The sequence below is a fragment of the Nerophis ophidion genome, linkage group LG23 (assembly GCF_033978795.1).
Source record: "Nerophis ophidion isolate RoL-2023_Sa linkage group LG23, RoL_Noph_v1.0, whole genome shotgun sequence".
Classification (NCBI taxonomy): Eukaryota; Metazoa; Chordata; class Actinopteri; order Syngnathiformes; family Syngnathidae; genus Nerophis; species Nerophis ophidion.
In genome coordinates this window covers 40,496,568-40,523,910 of record NC_084633.1, presented here as the reverse complement: position 1 = coordinate 40,523,910, position 27,343 = coordinate 40,496,568, and the positions used below count along the sequence as shown (strand labels likewise).

At 41.8% G+C, this 27,343-nt stretch overlaps 1 protein-coding gene and 1 long non-coding RNA gene across 5 annotated transcripts in view; one reads left to right on the top strand and one right to left on the bottom strand.

The window, feature by feature from the left end:
- Nucleotides 1-27,343, bottom strand: part of LOC133541283 (MICAL-like protein 1) — a 249,806-nt gene that overhangs the window by 135,583 nt on the left and 86,880 nt on the right. The gene's annotated exons all lie outside the window — the stretch shown is intronic.
- LOC133541287 (uncharacterized) lies at nucleotides 381-27,343 on the top strand. The gene is made up of 3 exons (XR_009803828.1): nucleotides 381-461; nucleotides 15,873-15,932; nucleotides 26,579-27,343. It is a non-coding gene; the product is annotated as an uncharacterized LOC133541287 (long non-coding RNA).

The following is a 27,343-nucleotide window of genomic DNA, read 5'->3' as shown; positions in this document are numbered from 1 at the left end:
GCGAGCAGAGGTGCACTAAGTGCGCCAACTACTAACTAGCCTACTCACGTTGGTGTCCATCTTTACCTCCAGCGGGCTGACTCACGAGGGCCACACCCGGGACGTGGAGCAGGTGTACCTGCGCTGCTCGCAAGGTTCTCTAGAGTGGCTCTACCCTACCGGCGCCATCATCGTCAACCTGCGGCCCAACACGCTCTCCCCTGCTAGCGCCCGCCTCACCGTCTGCATCAAGCCCGGCGCCCACTCCAGCGCCACTAACATTTATTTGGACCTGAATGGGCGGCTACGACTGCTGCTGCGCGAGCAGGACCAGGCTAGCAGTAAGGTGCACTGCTTTGGCATACAAGAGGGGGCGCTGTTTATCGAGGCCATCCCACGCACGGATATCAGCCGGCGGGTTACGGCGTTCCAGTACGAGCTAACGAGCAACGTGCACGGAGTGGAAGAGCCCTCGCTGGCAGGTAAGAGGAAATGTCTTCTTGGGGAGGAGCTAAGCCCCCATGTGTCAAAGTCAAGGCCTGTCGGCCAGGATGATCTTTAATTACCGTATTTCCTTGAACTGCCGCCGGGTATATAGTATGGGCCTGCCTAGAATTACTGCCGGGTCAAACTCCTTTCGCAAAATAATTAGCGCATGCTTAGCATTACCGCCGGCTCAGGATTAACGCCGGGTCAAACTTGTTTCGCAAAATATTATTTTTATTAGCGCATGTCTAGAATTTCCACCGGGTCAAACTCTTTTCGCCAAATAATTAGCATATGCCTGGAATTTCCGCCGGGTCAAACTCGTCACGTCACGAGTGACACTTCACCTGTCATCATTTTCAAAATGGAGGAGGCTGATTTCAATCATTTGAAATCGCATAAAGGGAAGAAGATTAAGAGCTATTCAGTAGTATTTAAGGTCCAAGCTATTGAATATGCTAAAAAGAACAGTAAGCAGCTATGTTTTATTAATATACCGTAGCTGCGTGTGTCAAATATGAGTCATTAAATGACTCCCGGCTCCTGGTGGTAGAGGGCGCTAGTGATCCTTCTTGCGACTACTCGGCTGCAGAAGAAGTGACAACAAGCAGCGATCGTTTATTTTTTCCTCTCGCTTGCACTTTTAACATGGAGGATTACATATCTAAAATAAAACAGTTTTCTAAACTGGACTTTCAATGGAAGCAGGAGGTAATAAAGGAAGATCTCCATTGAGACAGAGAGACTTTTAAAACTGAGGAAAGATAAGGAAGACTTCTATAAACAAGTTATCGATGCTTTTGATCAGAAGGAGCTGCGCATGGACTTCATTTATAAGTAAAGGTAAGACCATAATAACGTTTTTTTTATTAAATGTGCTTTTCATGATGGTATCCTTACATCACACTCAAATTTATAGGCGCAGGCCTAAATTTACCGCATGCCTTTGGTAAGTGCCGGAGTGAGAAGAGGTTTTAAAATAATTAGCGCCCCGGCGGCAATTCAAGGAAATACGGTAGTATTAGAACAGCCGCCTGCTGCTGTTTTGCACACACCAATACTCCATCTGTTTTGGTGCTAGAAAATTTCCAAATGGGGTCCCCAGGGGCCCCATCAGGTCATAAAAATAGGGTCCCACTTTTTGGTAACAAATGTTAAATGAATGCATTGTCCTCTTATATCTCAAATTCTATATTGTGCTTTGGAAAAATGTTGTCATAAACGTAACTTCATTCATAAGAAATATAAAGAAAACACATTTTTATACATATGTTAATGTATTCACTTATAAACATTCATTCACTTTCTTCTTTGCTTCACGGATCTAAACATTTCTTTTTTTTTTCTATATTTTTATTGTAATATTTTCAGAATGTGTTTGTTCTATTCTTGGCCAAAGTAAGACAAAAAAAAACAATAATCTGAATGTGTCTTTATTTTGTAGTTTTAATGCCATGATCTGAATAGTCCGGCCCTCGTGTGCACACATCTTCCTCCATGCGGGCCCTGAGATAAAAGGACTTGGGCGCCCCTGAGCTAACCCATTAATGAATGAATGAAATGAGTTTATTTGGGTCATATAATTAACCATCAACCATTGTGTGTGAGCCATTTAACAGCACAGATGAGACATATTTAACAATCACACGCATTTACACACAAAAAGAAAATTAAAATAATGACCAGGAAAAGGAACAGGCTGAAGCCAAAGCTTATATTTGCCTATCCTACACCTTCACTGAACATAAGATTACCTGAAACATCAATGTTAAAAAAAAATCAATGGGATGAAAGTAGGGGGGTAACGGTACACAAAAATTTCGGTTCGGTACGTACCTCGGTTCAGATGTCACGGTTCGGTTCATTTTAGGTACAGTAAGAAAACAATAAAATATACATTTTTTTGGTTATTTATTTACCAAATTTGCATAAGAACAGGATCAAACATTACAGGGAGACCGAACAGGATCAAACATTACAGGGAGACCGAACAGGATCAAACATTACAGGGAGACAGAACAGGATCAAACATTACAGAAAGACAGAACAGGATCAAACATAATAGGGAGACAGAACAAGATCAAAAATTACAGGGAGACAGAACAGGACCCAACATTACAGGGAGACAGAACAGGATCAAACATTACAGAGAGACAGAACAGGATCAAACATTACAGGGAGACAGAACAGGATCAAACATTACAGGGAGACAGAACAGGATCAAACATTACAGGGAGACAGAACATGATCAAACATTACAGGGAGACAGAACATGATCAAACATTACATGGAGACAGAACAGGATCCAACATTACAGGGAGACTGAACAGGATCCAACATTACAGGGAGACAGAACAGGATCAAACATTACAGGGAGACAGAACAGGATCCAACATTACAGGGAGACAGAACAGGATCAAACATTACAGAGAGACAGAACAGGATCAAACATTACAGGGAGACAGAACAGGATCAAACATTACAGGGAGACAGAACAGGATCAAACATTACAGGGAGACAGAACATGATCAAACATTACAGGGAGACAGAACATGATCAAACATTACATGGAGACAGAACAGGATCAAACATTACAGGGAGACAGAACATGATCAAACATTACAGGGAGACAGAACATGATCAAACATTACATGGAGACAGAACAGGATCAAACATTACAGGGAGACTGAACAGGATCCAACATTACAGGGAGACAGAACAGGATCAAACATTACAGGGAGACAGAACAGGATCCAACATTACAGGGAGACAGAACAGGATCAAACATTACAGAGAGACAGAACAGGATCAAACATTACAGGGAGACAGAACAGGATCAAACATTACAGGGAGACAGAACAGGATCAAACATTACAGGGAGACAGAACATGATCAAACATTACAGGGAGACAGAACATGATCAAACATTACATGGAGACAGAACAGGATCAAACATTACAGGGAGACAGAACATGATCAAACATTACAGGGAGACAGAACATGATCAAACATTACATGGAGACAGAACAGGATCCAACATTACAGGGAGACTGAACAGGATCCAACATTACAGGGAGACAGAACAGGATCAAACATTACAGGGAGACAGAACAGGATCCAACATTACAGGGAGACAGAACAGGATCAAACATTACAGAGAGACAGAACAGGATCAAACATTACAGGGAGACAGAACAGGATCAAACATTACAGGGAGACAGAACAGGATCAAACATTACAGGGAGACAGAACATGATCAAACATTACATGGAGACTGAACAGGATCCAACATTACAGGGAGACAGAACAGGATCCAACATTACAGGGAGACAGAACAGGATCCAACATTACAGGGAGACAGAACAGGATCAAACATCACAGTGTTTGCCATATAAAAAACAAAGTTGTTGTTTTTTCTAAAGAAGGGCCTAATAAGAACAAACAAAAAACACAAACAACAATAAAAGTTATTATTGATAGATGGATCTGAAGTTGATCTCAAGATGATGGTGTTTTTCATTATTTTTATCCCCAATTATTTTTATCCCCAATAATTTTAGTGCGATTTTTATTTTATTTATTTTTTTTTTTTTTTTTTGGGTCATTGCTAAAAAAAATAACAAATTGAAATCAATGGTGTTATGTGTTGACATTTTTAAGGCTCCATATATTCTATAATCTCAAATATTCCACTTTAAAATTCTATTGGGGAAACTATTGCATATTTTGAGGGTTTTTTTCCATAAAAAAACAGGGTTTTCTTTGACAAAAAGGGCATACAACTTAAATCTTTAAAAACGTTACATTGACAGATAGACCTAATGTTGTTCTAGAGCAGGGGTCACCAACGCGGGCACCAGGTTGCCCGTAAGGACCAGATGAGTCGCCCGCTGGCCTGTTCTAAAAATAGCTCAAATAGCAGCACTTACCAGTGAGCTGCCTCTATTTTTTAAATTGTATTTATTTACTAGCAAGCTGGTCTCGCTTTGCTCCACATTTTTAATTCTAAGAGAAACAAAACTCAAATAGAATTTGAAAATCCAAGAAAATATTTTAAAGACTTGGTCTTCACTTGTTTAAATTAATTCTTTTTTTTTTTTTTACTTTGCTTCTTATAACTTTCAGAAAGACAATTTTAGAGGAAAAATACAACCTTAAAAATGATTTTGGGATTTTTAAACACATATACCTTTTTACCTTTTAAATTCCTTCCTCTTCTTTCCTGACAATTTAAATCAATGTTCAAGAAGTGAAGTGAATTATATTTATATAGCGCTTTTCTCTAGTGACTCAAAGCACTTTTACATAGGGAAAGCCAATATTTAAGTTGCATTTAAAGCAGTGTGGGTGGCACTGGGAGCAGGTGGGTAAAGTGTCTTGCCCAAGGACACAACGGCAGTGACTAGGATGGCGGAAGCGGGGATCGAACCTGCAACCCTCTCTACCAACGGAGTTGGTAGAGTGGTTATTTTTTTTATTGTAAAGAATTATAAATACATTTTAATTTAATTCTTCATTTTAGCTTCTGTTTTTTCGACAAAGAATATTTGTGAAATATTTCTTCAAACATATGATTAAAATAAAAAAAAAATATTCTGGCGAATCTAGAAAATCTGTAGAATCAAATTTAAATCTTATTTCAAAGTCTTTTGAATTTCTTTTAAAAATGTTGTTCTGGAAAATCTAGAAGAAATAAAGATTTGTCTTTGTTAGAAATATAGCTTGGTCCAATTTGTTATATATTCTAACAAAGTGCAGATTGGATTTTAACCTATTTAAAACATGTCATCAAAATTCTAAAATTAATCTTAATCAGGAAAAATTACTAATGATGTTCCATAAATTATTTTTGAATTTTTCAAAAAGATTCGAATTAGCTAGTTTTTCACTCTTTTTTTTGTTTGAATTTTGAATTTTAAAGAGTCGAAATTAAAGATGAACTATGTGTCAAAATTTAATTTTCATTTTTTTCGTGTTTTCTCCTCTTCTAAACCGTTCAATTAAGTGTTTTTTTTTCATCATTTATTCTCTACAAAAAACCTTCCGTAAAAGGAAAAAAAAATGTACGATGGAATAACAGACAGAAATACCCATTTTTTTTTATACATATAGATTTATTTATTAAAGGTAAATTGAGCAAATTGGCTATTTCTGACAATTTATTTAAGTGTGTATCAAACTGGTAGCCCTTGGCATTTAATCAGTACCCAAAAAGTAGCTCTTGCTTTCAAAAAGGTTGCTGACCCCTGCTCTAGAGTTTTAAACCTTGAATAATAATAATACAAAATAATTAGATTAGATTAGATTAGATAGTACTTTATTTATTCCGTCAGGACAGTTCCTTCAGGAAAATTAAAATGTTCAGCACAATCCCATTCAAGATCAGACAAACTTTACAGGGAGACAGAACAGGATCGCTGACGGGTCTGCCGGCTTCCAGCGCCCCTTACAAAAAAGGTGAGATACAGGTAAACAGGGGGGGAGGGGTAATAGAAGTTTAAAATAAAATACAAAAATCGGTCTTAGCCTGGGCCCTGGAGAGGGGGTGCAGACTGAGGCCAAGGGAACAAAACAACAACTCATAGCCATAGTACACATCCCTCTTCCATGTGTGTAAGAGGGAAACATCAAACATCAAAGAACACAGAGGACATTAAAGACATTAAAGCAGCAGATACAAGCAGACACTTCTTCATACAGCTCTGACTAAAAAGTAAAAGAAACATATCCACTGTGGTGGCCTCTGCGGTGTTCCACGCCATCGTCCGCTGGGGTGGAGGGAGCATGGCCAGAGACAGGAGCAGACCCAACAAAGCAACCAAGACAGCCGACTCCACTCTCGGCCAGTGTCCAGTCCGCATGACACATTTTAAATATTTTTTGGAGCAAAATCCTTTTGGGGTCCCTGGGATCAAACCTGAGTGGAGGCCTAAATGTATATTTTTACACATATATTGTATTAGTTTTTGAAATAAAAACATATCAAAATGGCCCCTGCTTGCTTTGATTTTCCACTGTGCGGCCCTCAGTGGAAAAAGTTTGGACACCCCTGGCTTACACAAACCAACCCAAAATATTAGAATGAATGCATTTTTACAGCATAATGCTAAAGTTGTACTTTATGTTGTGACCCCATTTGTTGAAAGGAGACACCTGCTGCTGATGGAAACTAATTCACTGGGCCTCTTATTAGATCAGGGGTCGGGAAGCTTTTTGGCTGAGAGAGCCAAAAAGCCAAATATTTTAAAATATATTTCCGTAAGAGCCATATAATATTTGTTTTAACACTGAACACAACTAAAGACGTGCATTTCCAGAGTATAATAGGTCTCTTATTCTTTGTAATAACATTGTTATTCTGAAGCTAACTGTGGAGGGGGCGTGGCCTGTGGGCCTGCAGCGACAGGTGCGTAGATGGCCCACCTGGGCCTTGTTATCTAATCACCTGTCGCTCTGTTATAAGCAGCAGCCAGGAGGAGAGACTGGGTTGGGGCTGGAAAAACTATTGCTGGAAAGCAAGAGAGACTTATTGAAAAATAAAACAATATTGTAAACCTGAAACAGGCTCTCATGTCGGTGCTTGGAGGTCTAAAGAACCCCCAGGAGGGCAAGTCCCACACTAACCAATAATAAATAAATAACTTCTTACCGTTAACGCAACTTCTTGAACAGGTGCGGTAGAAACGTATGGATGGATTAAAAATGCATGAGAATGTTTTATGTTTTTAACATTATTTTTAACACTGTGATTACAAGTGGAATTATTCATTACTTATCGTGTTAAGCAATGTCAGCTCAGATTTATCCGAGAGCCAGATGCAGTCATCAAAAGAGCCACAGGTTCCCTACCCCTGTATTAGAGGAAAGGCGATGGTGTGTGTGTGTGTGCGTGTGTGTGTGTGTGTGTGTGTGCTAAAAGTGGGCCTCCGTGTAAAGAAAGCATCTGTTTTCCCGCTGCGTACCTGTCTAACCTTCAAGTCAGCCCCCCCCCCCCCCAACCCCCCTCTTCCTTCACTCAAACTGCATGATCCCACATCTGTCTTCCCCTGCCTCCACGTCATGTGTCATTACCAGGCACGGCCCAAAGAGGGCGCTGTCTGGCATGTGATGGATGAAGGAGAAGCTCCGCCTCTCGGTGGTCCGCCAGTCATCTTCCCAGCAGATGTTCCGTGCTGTCGCTCTTCAAGTCTGACTTCCCCGTCTCTCATCTCCAAGCGACGTGGAGTGTTTTTCACTTGGCCCGGCGTTATTAGCCCAGTTGAAAAAGCGCGTTCCAGATGTTTGCCGGGGAGCGCCTCCCTTCCCTGTGAAGTGGTCTTCTTCAGAGGGGTGACCGGAGCGAGATGCCGACTCAGCTCTGTGGTCGAAATCCGAAGCCGAGCACACGTGAAAAGTTTTTCCAAACGATTGGCTTCAGGCTACTTTTTATTGTTCTTGAACTTGTGGCAGCTTGACCTCTGACCCCCATTTAAAGGCCTTTTACTAAGATCTGGATATTTTTAGGCCATGTGACCATACAGCACATATATGTGGATATTTGGCCTTGAATGAACACATATAATGACAGCAGTATGATGATTCTATGTGTCTACATTCAAACATTCTTCTTCACACTGCATTCATATATGCTACTTTTAAACTTTCATGCAGAGAGGGACATCACAACTAAAAGTGTATTTATGAAACAGTTATTGGCACAGTGGCACAAACATTCATGTCATTTCCAACATAGAAAGTGCAAGATTGTCAGAGACATTTTAAAACAAGCTATGAGTGCACTTTTGTGCATGATGTCACTAAGATGACATATCAAAACAACACTCCATTAAAGTGCACTTTTTCTACAGAACGCCACTACAATAGTTTCAAACCGATAAAGTGCACTTTTGTGCATGATGTCACACAAGATATTTCAATAAGTGTCAAATAAAAATGAGCTGCATAATAAGAAATCAAATCGCTATGTGGTAGGTTCCTATGGACATTATCTCCTTCTGTTGTTGACTAGTTTTTTCATACGGTGTTCCCATGGAAATGGTGGCTTGGGCATTTTGTGGGTGTGACACCCAACGGAGATGTTGACATGCAGAGTTTCAAGCACTCTTCATTCTCTAGCGGGTGACTTTTTCAAATAATGCTACAAGTGAGCAGTAATGCTACTTTTTGTAGCAACGCTTTTGCCACATACTTGACATATTACGGTTGTCTGTTCAACATCTTCCCGCTTGAAGCCAAACCACCGCCAGACGATGGACCCCCTGCTGTTTTTCTTGGGAATTAATTCTTCCTCCATTTGTTACCAGATATGCACCTTCTCTCTCTCTTGTATTACCACTCGCAGTGGTAGGTGCGCTTGTTTTATGTCTCTGTGAGAAGGAGAGACAAGAAAGAGTGAGAAGAGGCTGTAGTGTAATGCCCGCAGTTAAAATCAACTGCGTGAGAAGGTATACACCAATATCATCATATAGTCATTTTCTATATCGCACAGAGACAAACTTGCGATACATCCAGTATATTCCATGTATCGCCCAGCCCTACTACCAACCATCATTAAACAGTACGCAAACATTTAGTGTGTCTAGTCCAGGGGTGTCCAAACTTTTTCCACTGTTGGCCGCACACAGAAATATTAAGGCATGCAGGGGACATTTTGATATTTTTCATTTTCAAACGATAACAAAATATATGAGTTTTTTTTTTCTACCTTTAGGGCTCCCGGGGGCCTAGTCACTAAAATGTTCAAAACAAGTCAAATTGTTATTTGTTTTTTAATTATTTAACGCTTACAGTAAATCTCTACAATATATAAACTTTGGGTTGATAGTATGCCTTTTTTGTCAAAGACAACTTTGTTTTTTTATAATAAAACTGAAATATGCAGTATTTCCCCCACTGCCCAAAACATTCAGAAAGCAATGTTTGATGTGAAGTAAATATTGTCACATGCGGGTCGCATTTTAATGCGGGATGGTTCCGCCAGTGCAAACATAGACACTCCGGACGACAACGTAAAGGTAAGGTGATTTAATAACCAAAAACTGGTGCAAAAACAGAAAAAAAGAACAAAAGAAATGTGTGCCGAAACGCACAGAAGCTAATGCTAACATTAGCATAGGATCAGGGAACAAGAAATCTAGAACAAACCAACGTAACAGTTGCTTACCGCAAACATGGGACCAAGACCGACTGACGGACAAGGCAGGCTTAAATAAGAAAGTAATTAACAAAAACAGGTGTGGAACCCATAGCAGGTGATATTAATATGTTACCATGGTGACCAAACTAACTCACAAGGTGCACAAACAACAAAGGGAGTCCAAACTAACAGAAAATAACTAAACTAAACATGATCCAGACCACGGATCATGACAATTACAGCCTTAAAAAGATCAATTATGCAGGACACCATTGATTTCAATTCATTAATCATTTTGAGTAATCTAGGGCTTCACGGTGGCAGGGGGGTTAGTGCGTCTGCCTCACAATACAAAGTTCCTGCAGTCGTGGGTTCAAATCCAGGCTCGGGATCTTCCTGTGTGGCGTTTGCATGTTCTCCCCGTGAATGCGTGGGTTCCCTCCAGGTACTCCGGCTTCCTCCCACTTCCAAAGACATGCACCTGGGGATAGGCCCCTCCCACCTCCAAAGACATGCACCTGGGGATAGGCCCCTCCCACCTCCAAAGACATGCACCTGGGGATAGGCCCCTCCCACCTCCAAAGACATGCACCTGGGGATAGGCCCCTCCCACCTCCAAAGACATGCACCTGGGGATAGGCCCCTCCCACCTCCAAAGACATGCACCTGGGGATAGGCCCCTCCCACTTCCAAAGACATGCACCTGGGGATAGGTTGATTGGCAACACTAAATGGTCCCTAGTGTGTGAATGTTGTCTGTCTATCTGTGTTGGCCCTGTGATGAGGTGGTGACTTGTCCAGGGTGTACCCCGCCTTCCGCCCGATTGTAGCTGAGATAGGCGCCAGCGCCCCCCGCGACCCCAAGAGGGAATAAGCAGTAGCAAATGGATGGATGGATTTTGAGTAATCTCAGTGAAAAGATAAATAAAATCTCATTAAATATATTTGGGATCCAAAAGGTGCCCCACTCATAAAGTGATACATTTTTATTAGTTTTTTTTTTAACTTAAGTTACAAGATCAACTTCAGATATATCTGTCGATATTACACTTGAACTTTTATTTTGTTCGTTTTTTATGCTCTTTTATCAAAGAAAACAATGTTTTGTATGGCAACCACACACTATATGCAAGATTTTCCACATTAAACATTTTAAAGTGAAATATTTGAAATAATCTGAGCCTTGAATAGGTCAATAATTCATTTTTAGTGTTAGATAGATTTTATTTTTATTTTTTGCCGCATTGGCAGAAAAAAAAGAAAAATTAAGATAGACCAAAGAAAAAAAACAGCCAACTTTTTCTACTTAGATTGCACCTCATTCCACTTCTTTTTAATGTTTTTTTTTAAGTTTTTGCAATAGCATTTCCAGAACATGTGGGGGGCCGGTAAACAATTAGCTGCGGGCGGCAAATGGCCCCCGGTCCGCACTTTGGACACCCCTTTGTCTAGTCTTTTAGTGCGTGTTCCTTCTCACTTTTGTGCAGAAGTTAATGAACGTTCAGTCGGATTGATTGATACTTTTATTAGTAGATTGCACAGTACAGTACATATTCCCTACAATTGACCACTAAATGGTAACACCCCAATAAGTTTTTCAACTTGTTTAAGTCAGAGACCTGAAATGTCCAACTTGAGGGGTGTCTACACTTTTTGGAGGGCATTTTGATATTTTTCATTCAAAACCAGTTTCATATATACCAGTAGATTTATTATAAAGACAAAATAGTCTGCATGTAGGGTTGCACGATACAGAGAGTATACCATATGAATTACCCCATTTTTCAGACTATAAGACGCACTTAACCCCTGTATTATGTTGGGAAAAATGACATTGATTATGTTGCGGGTCCTTTTGACCCGTACTGTGTAAATGCACTCAGAACAGTCAAGAAAACAGGTTAAACCAATAACAATTTTATTTTAGGTTATATAAACATTTAGGAAAGTGACATACAATACATTTTTTATTCCAATTGTATTATGTTAAGGGTCAATTTGACCCATTTCAGTTTTTGTGTTGATCAAAGTACTGGTTATCTTTTCTTTTTCTTGCTGAAATCTGGTGACTTTTCCTCATCTAGGGTCATGAACTGGTGTGCAAATCCGGACACTTTGTTGTGTAGTGGAATGTTTGTGCAGAGTTTGTATAAAAAGATGATGTTGCGAGTAATTTTGACCCAGGCGCTATAATGTAGGTAAATAGCTGTTCAGATCCAAAAATAAACATGTCTCCTTGATGTACTTTTTGCTTTGATGTACAATTGTTTGTATTTTGATTGTCTCTGAGACCCAGAGCCAGGTGTGTGAAGAGAGGGAACTTTCTCACACTTGTCCTTGTCTCCTCAGATGTCATCCTTCTGGAGCTCATTTTTGGTGAGTTTGTAAAGGAGATGACATGAGAACAGTGACAAGGACAAGTGTGAGAAAGTTCCCTCTCTTCACACACCTGGCTCTGGGTCTCAGAGGCATTCAAAATACAAACAATTGTACATCAGAGTAAAAAAGTACATCAAAGAGACTTGTTTATTTTGGCTATTTACCCACATTAAAGTGTCTGGGTCAAAATGACCCGCAACATCATATTTGTATACAAACTCTGCAAGACATTCCACTACACAACAAAGTGTCCAGATTTTACACACCAGTTCATGACCCTAGATGAGGACAAGTCACCAAATTTCAGCAAGAAAAAGAAAGGATAACCAGTACTTTGATCAACACAAAAACTGAAATGGGTCAAATTGACCCTCAACATAATATAAGGGTTAAAAGCCTTTTAATTTTCTCCAAAATCGACACTGCGCCTCATAACCCGCTGCGCCTAATGTACGGAATAATTCTGGTTGTGCTTATCGACCTCGAAGCAATTTAATTTGGTACATGGTGTAATGTTAAGTGTGACCAGTAGGTTTGGTGGACAAAATGAGACAAAGGAGGAGTGGAAGATTTGACACGTAAACAAACTGTGGCGTCACTCTGTGTTGAGTTCAAGAACCGCCGATGGAGTAGGACAAAAGGATGTTCACCAGATAGTGTCATCAGTGAAGCACACACACAAACATATTCAACAGTGCTGGTTCTAACAATTGGGAAGCTTTGTGTCATGTTTGTCCTCAAACTCAAAACATACTAAAACAAAAAAAATATTTTCGCCCCCGTCTTTTTCCATTTTGGATGTTTTTGTTTTTTTAAATGCTCCAGGGAGCCACTAGGGCGGCGCCAAAGAGCCGCATGCTTGCTAAGTACATTTCAACAGAAGTGCAGATAGAACCACATGAGGGCAGACAGTACATTAGCAAGTAGATTATAACAATAGTTTTGAGAAAATAATACAAGTAGAAATGAGGTAATATACACTATATTGACAAAAGTATTTGGTCACCTGCCTAGACTCACACAGGAAGTTGAAGTTCCTAAGCCATAGGGCTCAATATGACCTTTTGCAGCTATTACAGCTTCAACTCTTCTGGGAAGGCTGTCCACAAGGTTGCAGAGTGTGTTTATAGCAATTTTCCACCATTCTTCCAAAAGTGCATTGGTGAGGTCACACAGAAGGCCTGGTTCTCAGTCTCCCTTCTAATTCATCCTGAAGGGGTTTTATCAGGTTCAGGTCAAGACTCTGTGCAGGCCAGTCAAGTTCATCCACACCAGACTCTGTCATCCATGTCTTTATGGACCTTGCTTTGTGCACTGGTGGACAGTCATGTTGGAATAGAAAGTGTCCCACTCCAAATTGTTCCCACAACATTGGGAGCATGGAATTGTCCAAAATGTTTTGGTATCCTGGAGCATTCAAAGTTCCTTTCACTGGAACTAAGGGGCCTGAAAACAACCACACACCATAATTCCTCCTCCACCAAATTTCACACTCTGCACAATGCAGTCCGAAATGTAGCGTTCTCCTGGCAACCTCCAAACCCAGACTGGTCCATCAGATTGCCAGATGGAAAAGTGTGATTCATCAGTCCAGAGAAGGTGTCTCCACTGCTCTAGAGTCCAGTGGTGATGTCCTTTACACCACTGCATCCCACACTTTGCATTGGTGTGTAAAATCTGGACACTTTGTTGTGTAGTGGAATGTCTTGCAGAGTTTGTATACAAATATGATGTTGCGGGTCATTTTGACCCAGACGCTTTAATGTGGGTAAATAGCCAAAATAAACAAGTCTCTTTGATGTACTTTTTTACTTTGATGTACAATTGTTTGTATTTTGATTGCCTCCGAGACCCAGAGCCAGGTGTGTGAAGAGAGGGAACTTTCTCACACTTGTCCTTGTCACTGTTCTCATGTCATCTCCTTTACAAACTCACCAAAAATGAGCTCCAGAAGGATGACATCTGAGGAGACAAGGACAAGTGTGAGAAAGTTCCCTCTCTTCACACTTGCTGATGTATGGCTTAGATGCAGCTGCTCGGCCATGGAAACCCATTCCATGAAGCTCTCTGTGTACTGTACGTGGGCTAATTGGAAGGTCACATGAAGTTTAGAGCTGTGTAGCAAGTGACTGTGCTGTACTCTTAGTTTACGTGGCCTACCACTTGCTGGCTGAGTTGCTGTTGTTCCCAAAATCTTCCATTTTCTTATAATAAAGCCGACAGTTGACCTTGGAATATTTAGGAGCGAGGAAATGACACAATTGGATTTTTTCCACAGGTGGTGTCCTGTGACAATTCCACGCTGGAAATCACTGAAAGCGGCCCATTCTTTCACAAATGTTTGTAGAAACAGTCTCCATGCCTAAGTGCTTGATTTGATACACCGGGCCAAGTGATTAGGACACCTGGTTCTCATCATTTGGATGGATGGCCACCATACTTTTGGCAATATAGTGTACATCTGCTGCCATATTAGGACAATTTTTTTAACGCAATGAAGATTTAAGGCCATATCCCCCACCGCCATCAGTGTGTGAACTAGGGTTGTCTCGATCTGATATTTGGATTGGATTGGCCGCTGATATTTGTCAAAAAATGCGTATCGGCAAGGCATGGGAAAATGCCGATCCAGATCCTTTTTTTTTTTTTTAATCTGGTCCGTGTTTTCCAACGCAACCATTTAAATAATGCATTCCATTTTTCTGCTGCTCCCTGATTTACGTTCTGCATTTTCCAGCACACCTATAAGACATCCACAGGTCTGTGTCCTAACTGTTAAGACGGCTGTGTGAATTAAAAGTTACAGTAAAAAAAATGTCAGCTGTGTGGGATTATTTTACTCTATAAAACGAAAAAGATGAAGAGGTGGAGTGCAAAACATGCCACAATAAAGTCAAGCGTGGTGGTAAAGTTGTAAGACATTTGAATGACTCTTGCGAGTGAGAGGCTTTTCAGCACAGCCTCACTCATCATAGATGAAGACAGGAGCAGGCTGACACTTGAGCATCTTCAAGTGCTCGTCTTTGTTTGAATGAATCTCCCCATCATGCTTGGACTTCAATTGTTTACCCCCCCCCTGACTGGGGCAAACAATTAAAAGTAGTGTGTAGATAGTTTTTTGTTTTTTTTTTATTTTCTAAGTGTACACTTGTTGAAGAGCAAGTATTGATGCTGAGTTATAGACATTTTATCCCACTCAGGTTGTTTTTGTGTTTTGCTTTTTTTAAATAATGTTTACAGCATTATTTGCACTTTATACTGTTCACTTTCTTACTGTTTAATGATGCCTTTTCTGTTTGTCATGTATCATTTTTGATATTTTGTGTTTATCCTTAAATACCAACCATTGTGTATTATTCAAACTCACCTAATTCAGCTGGCTAGTTGTTAAGAGTACTAAAACCCTTTTCAACATGAATCTGACAACTAAGTAGGCTAAATAACTTTAAACTTTGATACATGCTCGGATAGGCCAGTATCAGCCAGTATCTGTATCAGATTGGAAGTGCAAAAACCTGGATCGGGACATCCCGAGTGTGAATGTGTGTGTGAATGAGTGAATGTGGAAACAGTGTCAAAGTGCTTTGGGCTCCTTTAAAAAGGGCCAGAAAAGCACTAAACAAGTACAACCATTTACCATTTACCCCTATTAGCATGTAAGTTTTCTATTAGTGTCAACATTTTTTCTTTAGTAATGTTATTTTTAGAATCTGTTGGACAATCTTCAGCTCTCGCTGGACGGGTTGGCAGCCGAGTGTGAAAATAAAAATACAAACACAATATTTTTATGATGTATTGTTTTTTTGAGATACATAACAATATATTTGTCCAGCTCAAGAAGTTGCCTGTGCTGTGATTGGTCGGTCACCAACTGTGTGTTTGCTCTCCTCAGATCCATGTCAGCCTTGCAGTGATGCTGAGGTTCTTCTAGCAGCCTGCACCAAAGACTTTGGTGAGTGCTCAACTCTTTAGGGCAAAATGGGTCCCCAAACAGATTTTATATAATATATCATATTGTAGGTTTTTATTATTAGACTTTGCATTCATATTTTGCTGTGTGTTCCATGTGTGTTGTGTCCTGCTTGACTGTAAAAGATACACAACTATGGAGGAGCTGCTCTGACAAGTCAAATATGTTGTTAATATTCAGTCTTTTATTGTTCAGAGTTAATATTGTCAATCCCACTTTCTTTATTTTCTGGTACATTCTGGGTGTCCCATTCGGTAAAAAACTGTAAAATTCCATTCTGTTTTTTGTTAGAACTCTAAGGCAGTGGTCCCCAACCACCGGGCCGCAGAAGAATTTTTTTATTTGAAAAAAAAAATAAAATAAATTATTATAATTTTTTTAAATTAAATCAACATAAAAAACACAATATACACTTACAATTAGTGCACCAACCACAAAAACCTCCCTTTTTCATGACAAAGAAAAAAAAAAAAAAAAAGGACCCAAGGTGTAGGTCACATGGTGTAGGTCACATGGTGTGTAACGGTGGTGTAGGTCACATGGTGTGTAACGGTGGTGTAGGTCACATGGTGTGTAACAGTGGTGTAGGTCACATGGTGTAGGTCACATGGTGTGTAACGGTGGTGTAGGTCACATGGTGTGTAACAGTGGTGTAGGTCACATGGTGTAGGTCACGGTGGTGTAGGTCACATGGTGTAGGTCACATGGTGTGTAACAGTGGTGTAGGTCACATGGTGTGTAACGGTGGTGTAGGTCACATGGTGTGTAACAGTGGTGTAGGTCACATGGTGTAGGTCACATGGTGTGTAACGGTGGTGTAGGTCACATGGTGTGTAACAGTGGTGTAGGTCACATGGTGTAGGTCACGGTGGTGTGTAACGGTGGTGTAGGTCACATGGTGTGTAACAGTGGTGTAGGTCACATGGTGTGTAACGGTGGTGTAGGTCACATGGTGTGTAACGGTGGTGTAGGTCACATGGTGTATGTCACATGGTGTGTAACAGTGGTGTAGGTCACATGGTGTAGGTCACATGGTGTAGGTCACATGGTGTGTAACGGTGGTGTAGGTCACATGGTGTAGGTCACATGGTGTGTAACGGTGGTGTAGGTCACATGGTGTAGGTCACGGTGGTGTAGGTCACATGGTGTGTAACAGTGGTGTAGGTCACATGGTGTATGTCACATGGTGTGTAACGGTGGTGTAGGTCACATGGTGTAGGTCACATGGTGTGTAACGGTGGTGTAGGTCACATGGTGTGTAACAGTGGTGTAGGTCACATGGTGTAGGTCACGGTGGTGTGTAACGGTGGTGTAGGTCACATGGTGTGTAACAGTGGTGTAGGTCACATGGTGTGTAACGGTGGTGTAGGTCACATGGTGTATGTCACATGGTGTGTAACAGTGGTGTAGGTCACATGGTGTATGTCACATGGTGTGTAACAGTGGTGTAGGTCACATGGTGTAGGTCACATGGTGTAGGTCACATGGTGTGTAACGGTGGTGTAGGTCACATGGTGTGTAACGGTGGTGTAGGTCACATGGTGTATGTCACATGGTGTGTAACAGTGGTGTAGGTCACATGGTGTATGTCACATGGTGTGTAACAGTGGTGTAGGTCACATGGTGTAGGTCACATGGTGTAGGTCACATGGTGTGTAACGGTGGTGTAGGTCACATGGTGTATGTCACATGGTGTGTAACAGTGGTGTAGGTCACATGGTGTAGGTCACGGTGGTGTGTAACGGTGGTGTAGGTCACATGGTGTGTAACGGTGGTGTAGGTCACATGGTGTGTAACGGTGGTGTAGGTCACATGGTGTGTAACGGTGGTGTAGGTCACATGGTGTGTAACGGTGGTGTAGGTCACATGGTGTATGTCACATGGTGTGTAACAGTGGTGTAGGTCACATGGTGTAGGTCACATGGTGTGTAACGGTGGTGTAGGTCACATGGTGTATGTCACATGGTGTGTAACAGTGGTGTAGGTCACATGGTGTAGGTCACATGGTGTGTAACGGTGGTGTAGGTCACATGGTGTAGGTCACGGTGGTGTGTAACGGTGGTGTAGGTCACATGGTGTAGGTCACATGATGTAGGTCACGGTGGTGTGTAACGGTGGTGTAGGTCACATGGTGTAGGTCACATAGTGTGTAACGGTGGTGTAGGTCACATGGTGTAGGTCACGGTGGTGTGTAACGGTGGTGTAGGTCACATGGTGTAGGTCACGGTGGTGTGTAATAGTGGTGTAGGTCACATGGTGTGTAACGGTGGTGTAGGTCACATGGTGTAGGTCACATGGTGTGTAACGGTGGTGTAGGTCACATGGTGTAGGTCACGGTGGTGTGCAACGGTGGTGTAGGTCACATGGTGTAGGTCACGGTGGTGTGTAATAGTGGTGTAGGTCACATGGTGTAGGTCACATGGTGTAGGTCACGGTGGTGTGCAACGGTGGTGTAGGTCACATGGTGTGTAACAGTGGTGTAGGTCACATGGTGTGTAACGGTGGTGTAGGTCACATGGTGTATGTCACATGGTGTGTAACAGTGGTGTAGGTCACATGGTGTATGTCACATGGTGTGTAACAGTGGTGTAGGTCACATGGTGTAGGTCACATGGTGTAGGTCACATGGTGTGTAACGGTGGTGTAGGTCACATGGTGTGTAACGGTGGTGTAGGTCACATGGTGTATGTCACATGGTGTGTAACAGTGGTGTAGGTCACATGGTGTATGTCACATGGTGTGTAACAGTGGTGTAGGTCACATGGTGTAGGTCACATGGTGTAGGTCACATGGTGTGTAACGGTGGTGTAGGTCACATGGTGTATGTCACATGGTGTGTAACAGTGGTGTAGGTCACATGGTGTAGGTCACGGTGGTGTGTAACGGTGGTGTAGGTCACATGGTGTGTAACGGTGGTGTAGGTCACATGGTGTGTAACGGTGGTGTAGGTCACATGGTGTGTAACGGTGGTGTAGGTCACATGGTGTATGTCACATGGTGTGTAACAGTGGTGTAGGTCACATGGTGTAGGTCACGGTGGTGTGTAACGGTGGTGTAGGTCACATGGTGTGTAACAGTGGTGTAGGTCACATGGTGTGTAACGGTGGTGTAGGTCACATGGTGTATGTCACATGGTGTGTAACAGTGGTGTAGGTCACATGGTGTATGTCACATGGTGTGTAACAGTGGTGTAGGTCACATGGTGTAGGTCACATGGTGTAGGTCACATGGTGTGTAACGGTGGTGTAGGTCACATGGTGTGTAACGGTGGTGTAGGTCACATGGTGTATGTCACATGGTGTGTAACAGTGGTGTAGGTCACATGGTGTATGTCACATGGTGTGTAACAGTGGTGTAGGTCACATGGTGTAGGTCACATGGTGTAGGTCACATGGTGTGTAACGGTGGTGTAGGTCACATGGTGTATGTCACATGGTGTGTAACAGTGGTGTAGGTCACATGGTGTAGGTCACGGTGGTGTGTAACGGTGGTGTAGGTCACATGGTGTGTAACGGTGGTGTAGGTCACATGGTGTGTAACGGTGGTGTAGGTCACATGGTGTGTAACGGTGGTGTAGGTCACATGGTGTGTAACGGTGGTGTAGGTCACATGGTGTATGTCACATGGTGTGTAACAGTGGTGTAGGTCACATGGTGTAGGTCACATGGTGTGTAACGGTGGTGTAGGTCACATGGTGTATGTCACATGGTGTGTAACAGTGGTGTAGGTCACATGGTGTAGGTCACATGGTGTGTAACGGTGGTGTAGGTCACATGGTGTAGGTCACGGTGGTGTGTAACGGTGGTGTAGGTCACATGGTGTAGGTCACATGATGTAGGTCACGGTGGTGTGTAACGGTGGTGTAGGTCACATGGTGTAGGTCACATAGTGTGTAACGGTGGTGTAGGTCACATGGTGTAGGTCACGGTGGTGTGTAACGGTGGTGTAGGTCACATGGTGTAGGTCACGGTGGTGTGTAATAGTGGTGTAGGTCACATGGTGTGTAACGGTGGTGTAGGTCACATGGTGTAGGTCACATGGTGTGTAACGGTGGTGTAGGTCACATGGTGTAGGTCACGGTGGTGTGCAACGGTGGTGTAGGTCACATGGTGTAGGTCACGGTGGTGTGTAATAGTGGTGTAGGTCACATGGTGTAGGTCACATGGTGTAGGTCACGGTGGTGTGCAACGGTGGTGTAGGTCACATGGTGTAGGTCACGGTGGTGTGTAATAGTGGTGTAGGTCACATGGTGTAGGTCACATGGTGTGTAACGGTGGTGTAGGTCACATGGTGTAGGTCACGGTGGTGTGTAATAGTGGTGTAGGTCACATGGTGTGTAACGGTGGTGTAGGTCACATGGTGTAGGTCACATGGTGTGTAACGGTGGTGTAGGTCACATGGTGTATGTCACATGGTGTGTAACAGTGGTGTAGGTCACATGGTGTAGGTCACATGGTGTGTAACGGTGGTGTAGGTCACATGGTGTAGGTCACGGTGGTGTAGGTCACATGGTGTGTAACAGTGGTGTAGGTCACATGGTGTATGTCACATGGTGTGTAACAGTGGTGTAGGTCACATGGTGTAGGTCACGGTGGTGTGTAACAGTGGTGTAGGTCACATGGTGTGTAACGGTGGTGTAGGTCACATGGTGTATGTCACATGGTGTGTAACAGTGGTGTAGGTCACATGGTGTAGGTCACATGGTGTGTAACAGTGGTGTAGGTCACATGGTGTAGGTCACGGTGGTGTGTAACGGTGGTGTAGGTCACATGGTGTAGGTCACATGGTGTGTAACGTGGTGTAGGTCACATGGTGTAGGTCACATGGTGTGTAACGGTGGTGTAGGTCACATGGTGTGTAACGGTGGTGTAGGTCACATGGTGTAGGTCACATGGTGTGTAACGTGGTGTAGGTCACATGGTGTAGGTCACATGGTGTGTAACGGTGGTGTAGGTCACATGGTGTAGGTCACGGTGGTGTGTAACGGTGGTGTAGGTCACATGGTGTAGGTCACGGTGGTGTGTAACGGTGGTGTGCATGTCCACAGTGGCGCGGGGCAGCATCCGGCAGGTGCAGCAGGAAGAAGAGCACTCGTCCGCCAGCGTGGACATCAGCCGCCTCTACAGACAGAAGACCCAGGTCTTTGTCCCGGGTGGTCCCAGGGTGCGCAGGTGGTCAGGCCACATCAAGATGCCCCTGCGATGTGGCCTCCAGTCCCGGGAGGGCCAGTTCCTCTTCATGGGGACGGTGCGCTTCGGGGAGGCGTGGATGGGCTGCGCACCGCCATACAAGGACTTCCTGCGCCTGTACAGACAGGCGCTGAGTCAGGGGAGCAACCCTTGTCACCTGGACACGGACTGAGTGGTCGCCATGGTGACCAGGACGACCCCTTGTCACCTGGACACGGACTGAGTGGTCGCCATGGTGACCAGGACGACCCCTTGTCACCTGGACACGGACTGAGTGGTCGCCATGGTGACCAAGACGACCCCTTGTCACCTGGACACGGACTGAGTGGTCGCCATGGTGACCAAGACGACCCCTTGTCACCTGGACACGGACTGAGTGGTCGCCATGGTGACCAAGACGACCCCTTGTCACCTGGACACGGACTGAGTGGTCGCCATGGTGACCAAGACGACCCCTTGTCACCTGGATACGGACTGAGTGGTCGCCATGGAGACCAGGACGACCCCTTGTCACCTGGATACAGACTGAGTGGTCGCCATGGTGACTAAGACAATCCTTTTTCACCTGGACACAGCTTGAGTGGTCGCCATGGTGACCAGGACGACCCCTTGTCACCTGGACACAGCCTGAGTGGTCGCCATGGTGACCAGGACGACCCCTTGTCACTTGGACACGGACTGAGTTAGTCTCCATGGTGACTAAGACAATCCTTTTTCACCTGGACACAGCTTGAGTGGTCGCCATGGTGACCAGGACGACCCCTTGTCACCTGGACACAGCCTGAGTGGTCGCCATGGTGACCAGGACGAATCTAAATGTAGCAACCCCCCTTTTTATGTTTGTGTACAAAATGAATGTTGTATATTTTGCTTTGTAAAAAGCTCGATTTACTGTTTAATTTGTGGTTTGTTTTTTTATTGTTTTTGTTGATAAAAAAAAAAAAAGTCCCAAATGTGAATAAGTATTGAATAAATAAAAGTTGCTTCGACAAGAATAAGAGAGTGAAAAGTCATCGCTGACGTCTCACGCAATGACGTCTCAGCTGCATCTGCCAGCGCAGGAAGTCATGTCCTCAGCCACTTCCTGTTGTGTTGCGTGCAGGTCAGGTCGGGGTGAAAGGCATCATTGTTGCACTTTGGGATGTGACTGAGCGCTGAAGGCGGTCCTGTGAGCGAGCACGCTCAACATGCATCCAGCAACTTCCTGCTCCTCATTTCACCTGCTTTTTTTGGGGGGGGGGGGGTCAGTGTCTCTCTACCACTTGGACCACCAACACGCTTTTTTTTCTCCCCTGTCCTGAACGCTGACGTCAATCAGTCAGTCCTGGACCTGCAGGACTGGGAAAGGCAAACATGGTCTCCATGGCAACCGCTCCTCACTGGGAACCATCTCGTGTTGTCTTTGACACGCCGCCCCTCCCTCTGGAATTTCAACCCTCCGTCCTACTTGGGCTGCGTGTCGGGAGAAATAAGGAAATAACTTTAGAAAATTGTTTCTTTGTGTTTTGTTAGCACAAAAGCAGAGAAGTTCTCACCTTGTGTAAATAAATAACAGAAAATCCTTTCCAACTTATATTCAATTGAATAGACTGCAAAGACAAGATATTTAACGTCCAAAGTGGAAAACTTTGTTATTTTTGGCAAATTTTAGCTCATTTGGAGTTTGATGCCTGCGACATGTTTCAAAAAAGTGGCGAAAAAGTTGTGGAATTTGTTTGTTTTTTAACGTAAAAAGCCGGCAGCTTTGTTGCCAGAATGTTTGTGTTAAACTAAAATAGTTTTTTTACAACATTATATTGTTCATGGAAAAACTGTACAAGTTCCTTTTTTATTCTGGCAACTTAGCTACCAGTTTTTCTACCGTTAAAAACAAATGTAGCATACTTTCCACTTACAGAAATACATCGTTAAAAACAAGATTTTACAGTCGAAATGTGGCAAAGAATTTTGACGCAATTTTCAATGTACTTTGCTGTAAAATGTATTGTTCATGTATTCATTTGATGGGTAGTTTGCTGTAAAATTATAAGTCAAGCAGATATTTAAGTATGTATCTTTATTTAGACAACAAATATTACAATACTGTAATATTTGTTGCAATAATGGATACTGTTAAAGTTTAAAAGGCATGCAATTTCAAGCAGTACATTTTTTTATTCTGTCAAAAAGAAAAAAAAAATCCTTGACATTTAGTGAGAAAAGATGAAGTACTTTATTGACACATCATTAGCGGGCCACATAAAATGATGTGAGGGGCCACATCTGGGCCCCGGGCCTTGACTTTGACACCTGTGTGCTGGAGTTAGAGACACACACACACACACACACACACACACACACACACACACACTCACACACTCACTGTAAGAAAAAAGAAGTACAGAGGCTCTATTCATTCTCGCTAATCAAGGCAGGCGGGCTGAGGGAAGCCGCACGTGTGTGTGTGTGTGTGTGTGTGTGTGTGTGTGTGTGTGTGTGTGTGTGTGTGTGTGTATGTGTGTGTGTGTGTGTGTGTGTGTGTGTGTGTGTGTGTGAGACACATTCCCCACATTCCAGCACTTCCCGAAGAGACGTAAAAAATGAACCCCCCAACACTTTTATGAGTCTGCAGGGATTTTTCACTGTCGCTTTTCTTCATGGACTTCCTTTTTTCTTCTTTAGTTCTTCTTCCTTGTTTGTCCTCCCTTTTTCTTCTTTAGTTCTTCCTCCTTGTTTGTCTTCCCTTTTTCTTCTTTAGTTCTTCTTCCTTGTTTGTCTTCCCTTTTTCTTCTTTAGTTCTTCCTCCTTGTTTGTCTTCCCTTTTTCTTCATTTCTTCCTCCTTGTTTGTCTTCCCTTTTTCTTCATTTCTTCCTCCTTGTTTGTCTTCCCTTTTTCTTCATTTCTTCCTCCTTGTTTGTCTTCCATTTTTCTTCTTTAGTTCTTCCTCCTTGTCTTCCATTTTTCTTCTTTAGTTCTTCCTCCTTGCTTGTCTTCCCTTTTTCTTCTTTAGTTCTTCCTCCTTGTCTTCCATTTTTCTTCTTTAGTTCTTCCTCCTTGCTTGTCTTCCCTTTTTCTTCTTTAGTTCTTCCTTCTTGTTTGTCTTCCATTTTTCTTTTTTAGTTCTTCCTTCTTGTTTGTCTTCCATGGGTGGCAGGAGATGAAGAGGAAGTGTCCAAGATAAGGTGGAGCATGTTCAAAGACCTGATTGTTGTAATTGCTCCTGAAACAATGAACGACATTTGAAAAAGTCAAACTTCTTGCATTAAAAATCTACAAAACGTTAAGATACCTTTAAGATGTTTCAAACACAGGGGTCCCCAAACTTTTTGACCTGTGGGCCGCATTGGCTTAAATAAATGTGTCCAGGGGCCAGGATATATATATATATATATATATATATATATATATATATATATATATATATATATATATATATATATATATATATATATATATATATATATATGTATATATATGTATATGTATATGTATATGTATATATATGTATATGTATATGTATATATATATATATATGTGTATGTATATATATATATATATATATATGTATATATATATATATATATATATGTATATATATATATATATATATATATATATGTATATATGTGTATGTATATATATGTATGTGTGTGTATATGTATGTATATATATGTATGTATACACTGTATATGTATATACATGTATATGTAAATGTGTATGTATATATATGTATGTGTGTGTATATGTATGTATATATATGTATGTATACACTGTATGTGTATATACATGTATATGTAAATGTATATATATTTATGTATATATGCATATATATGTATATGAATATATATGTGTGTGTGAATATATTTCTAATTTGGCTTTCCATTATTTTTTTAACTTTTTATTGTAATTCACAACAACGATTTATTTTGTTTAGTTTTTCTAACTTTATTTGGTGTGATTTTTTTTTTTTTTTTCAAATGTCAATTTTTAAAGTTAGATTTTGTTTTTTATAAATATTCGTATTTAGTTTATTTATCCTGGTTTATGTTTTATTCAATATCAACTCTAGTTTCATGAGATATTTGAAGTATTTGTAAAGTAGTGGATTTAGCGTGAGAACATTTCAGTGCTTTGCCTCATTCGTGAGAACCCCCCCCCCCCCCCCCTCCCCCCCCCCCCCGTGACCTGGGACCATGTCTGTGGCCTTTTGGAGACAAAACAAGTCCTCCTGTCTGAAGCCAGCTGCAAGAATAGAAAGTAAATGATGGCGTGGCCTCTGAATGAAAGGTCTTGGGTTATTGTGTTGCTGATCATTGGCGTAGAAACGTGATGGATGGACAGCGTGAACACATGACATTTGATGGACGTCCTAATAGTGTTGGTGACACATATGTCGGAACACAACACTTAGTTGTTCACACCCAGCGGATGTGACTTGACTACCAATGATGGGCTCAGTCTGGAGATGTTGTTTATATACACTCTTTTCCCATGTTTGTCTATTTCTTTTCTGCACATGATCTTCTACTTAACCCGGTAGTGCATTCAAATAAATGATTTAGTTCTCTGCTACATGCAGCAATGAAGCTGAATAGAATCAGAGAAATAAAATCAAGTACCGGTAGAGTTGAACTACAAGTGTATTATTATCTACACCTGATTTATGATATGATCAAAATAGTGTCATTCTCACAGAGATTTTAAGAGTTCATCAGCAAGTCAGTTAGGAACCACATCCACCTTCTTCCCCATCAACGACAATGCTAATCAAGCAGACTCTGACAGCAAACACTGATTACTTTGGGGAAAATTATAATCCAGAACCTTATATTTTTGAGCCCGAACACAATGAAGATGACTACCGTACTTTCCGGACCATAGGATGAGTTAAAATAGTTAGATTGTGTTGGAGCTTAGAATAGAAAGATTGCTCATATTTGGTTGATTTTCAGGTCACGATGCGTGAATGGAGCATTGTTGGCGCTTCCTGGATGTTTTTTAAAGGGTATATCAGGTGCAATAGAGCTCCATCTGTCGTCTCAATTGTTAGCTATCTATTTACGATTTTGAATGCATACAAAAAGCCAAACGTATGTGTTCTAGTCTTAATTAAGGATTGTGAATAATAGACAGCACATCGCTCCAATTTTTGCGGACCTCCAGCACGACTGATCTAAGAATTTGGTCGGAGGGCAGAAGTGTTCATATCTTGACGTGGAATCTACGGAACCTGCTGAAGATTCAAAAGTGCTGACTGAACCTGTGGGGTTTTGGGATGTTTGCAAATGTTTTCATAGGCTGTGCGGATTGTAAATACAATTGGATATGACTTGGTGGATACAAGGAAACACAATTAAGTTAATAAAGTTAGCTTGTTTTCCCGCTCTACTGCTACTTTAACTGAATGTTTACATGCTGTTCAATTCATTCAAATTCAAGTTGATGGTTCTCATTAACAGAAATGCCTCCGGACGAAGTGGCTGGGGACAGGAAAGTCTGGCCTTCCCTGCTTAGGCTGCTGCCCCCGCGACCCCAGCTCGAATAAGCGGAAGAAGATGGATGCATGGATGGGTTCTAGCATTAAACATATTAATATTTAATTATACCAACTGTAGTCATGAAATTAACTGAAATGCATTTTACATGAGTTATTTTGATTTAAGTTTTAATGTAATTTGATAGTTTGTTGGTAATGTGTTGTTTTTTTTATTAATAAACAAAAATACTTTTCATTTATATTTATTATTATATGAAATGTAAATAAATGGAAATAGTCTTATTTTAAAAAAATGTTTGAGGAAATCACTTTAGTACCCCAAAAATACAAATTATTTATCTAAATATAACATTTAAATTCCAACACGTATTGTTTTTCAGGGATGTGTATCGTTGGGATTTTATCGATACGGAAACTGATATTCCTTACCGATGAAGTGAAGTGACTTATATTTATATAGCGCTTTTCTCTAGTGACTCAAAGCGATTTGACATCGTGAAATCCAATATGTAAGTACAATTTAAAGCAGTGTGGGTGGCACTGGGAGCTGGTGGGAGGAGCGCCTTGCCCAAGGACACAACGGCAGTGACTAGGGTGGCGGAAGCGGGAATCGAACCCAGAACCCTCAAGTTGCTGGCACGCCCACTCTAGCATCCGAGCTATGCTGCTACCGACGTTCATCAGTAACTTGGTTGAAATAAAGAAGTAAAAAGATGTTGAAAAAGTT